The following is a 2,683-nucleotide window of genomic DNA, read 5'->3' as shown; positions in this document are numbered from 1 at the left end:
GCTCTAGACTCCTGTGATGACAGAAATACCTAGTCACATATCTCTTTTACACAGTTTTCTCCCTCCTCTGTTTCAGTGCAGTATACATTATTGAACACATCTTACTCAGTCTCTCCCCAACCCTGAGGTTAGTCCCATTCTACAAGACATTCTTAACTTAGAATATAGTGATCTTCTATTATAACTAGCTTTACATGTAAAATATGAAAAGTCATAACTTATTTTATAAACTTTCAGATAGGTTAATATAGATCTTTTTGGAAGCAGAGTGGCATCCACTTCCTAAACAACATCCTCTGGAAACTATGATAAATGACAATAGTTATGGAAAGGCTTTAGGCCTTTTGTTCAGAGTGTCTCTATGAGTTGTGCTCAACTTGATGGCAATCAACAACAATATAGATCCTGTTTAAAAAAAGTGAGTAAGGGTATGAATGAGCTACTTCATGCTATTTAGAGGAAATAACTGTGATTCAGAGAGAACTGGTTAAGCAAGTTCTGTGATATTTGTTTAGGGTGATGTTAAATGTTATTTCTGTAGTACTTGGTGGAGAAGCTGAAATGTATTATATCGAAGAAGAAAAAAAAATATATATGAAAGTATGGAAAACACACATCTTTACAACTTAATGTGATCAAATCTTAACACTTTGGTATAATTAATGATTTTCCCTTAAAAAATCTATTATGGGTAAATAGCCCTGTTGAATTTTTTTTCTTCTATTTTGTGTAAATATTACCATCTCCATGTTATAACATTGCTTTCCCCATTCTATTCTTGTGTTTCTAGTTTTCATTTGACTCTCTTATCCATTCTTCTAGAGCTTATCTAGAGGGGAAAGCTGTCCTTTGTTTTTTTATACTTGACTGTTGTAAGGAAGAAAGGGACATCATGCTTGGAAAGATGGAGGATTAGTGAAAGAGGGAAGACACTCAATAAGATGGATTGACACTGTGACTTCAGCAATGGGCTCTAGCATGTGAGAGATGATGAGGACAGCACAGGATAGGGCAGGTTTCAGGATGGCTGTTCTTAGGGTTGCTATGAGTCATGCTTGACAGCACCTAACAACAACAACAACTGTAGGGAGCGCTTTCCTCCGAGTAGTATTGAACACTTTGGAGTTCATACCCACATGTACTACTACCCTGATCCCTTTCTATCTCTTCACCCCCCAGGACCACTATCCTGAATTTAAGGTTTATCTCATGCATGTTTAACATTGTTTTATGGTAATGTCTCTTTATGAAGCCAGTCTCACTGACTCTGACACACCTACCTCCATTACTTTAGTCACTTTATCAATCCATTTCACACAGGGTCTTCCTCTCCTACACTGTCCCACCACCCTTATGAGCATGATGTCCTTCTCCAAAGACCGGTCCCTCCTGGCCACATGCCACAGTATGTGATATGGAGCTTAAAAATTCTAGCCACCAAGGAAAAACTTTATTTCATCCTCTCCAAGACAGAGATGGTTGAGCAGAAATTCTGACCTGACTGGGCTTCCCACTCTCTAGACTTCTGCTACACTGAGAGATACAGTGTCCAGGCCAGACTGCTAGTTTTCTATTTCTCACCGAATGCATGTTTGCCTTATGATAGTTGTATGCTTGATTGTTTACTGGTTTGCTTTTAGAGGTACAGCACTTGTCAGTTTGCTATGTTGGAGGGTAACTAACTTGTATATTCCTACTTAGGGTTTGTGGATGTGTATTCTTGTGTGTTTAGAGTTTCCTCTGACAGGTACAGCACTTGTCTGTTAGTTTGCTGTACTGGGGTAACTTGTGTGTTGCTGATGTGGGAAGACATACCACCAGTATTTCAAATACCAGCAGTCAAACCAGGTGGGTAAATTTAAAGTAGAGCTTTCAGATTAGTTGTTATGATATAACAAACGTGATAATGGTTATCCATGGTGGACAGTGTTTGGTGGAGCTCCCAGATTAAAACAAGCTTGGAAGCAGGAGTGATATCCACTTTTGAAATAACTTGCCTCCAGAAACTCTATGGACTTAGAGAATCAATGATAGTTATACAATAGAGTTAAAGTCTTTCCTTCATAGGGTCACTCTGAGTTGTCTACAACTCAATGGCGCTTAACAACAATAACAACAGTGGACTCTGATTCATAGTGATCCTATGAATAATGGATCTGAACTCTTCCCTATTCTGTGCCATCCACACTTTTCCTGGTATTTTTGAGCCCATTGTTACAGTCACTGTGTCAATACATTTTGTTGAGAATCTCCTCTTTCACTGATACTCCTACTTTTCCAAACATGGTCTTTTTCTGAGGACTAACTCCTCTAACAACATGTCCACTGTGAGTGAGATAAAGTTTATCACCCTTGTCTGCAAGTAGCACTTTCTCAAATACATATCTGTTCTTTTTGGAAGTCTATATTCAGTACTGTTCTCTAATGCTACAACTCAAAGGCATTGATTCTTCTGTCATTCTTTTCACATGACTACCAAGGAACTGAAAAGACTATGGCTTGCATCCAGGTACACTTTAGTCTTGATACTGACATAATTTCTCTTTAGTACTTTGGAGAAGTCTATGACAGCAACATGTCTTTTAATTTCTTATCTTCTGGTGCCAAGACTTTAGACTGTGACTTCAAGTAAGATGAAATAATTGAAAATTTCAATCTTTTCTCCATCTTTCTTGATTGGTTC

Source organism: Elephantulus edwardii, unplaced genomic scaffold, assembly GCF_000299155.1.
Source record: "Elephantulus edwardii isolate Elephantulus edwardi_28Jun2011 unplaced genomic scaffold, EleEdw1.0 scaffold00019, whole genome shotgun sequence".
Classification (NCBI taxonomy): Eukaryota; Metazoa; Chordata; class Mammalia; order Macroscelidea; family Macroscelididae; genus Elephantulus; species Elephantulus edwardii.
The sequence above is the reverse complement of the archived record's forward strand: the minus strand, read 5'-3'. Positions refer to the sequence as shown.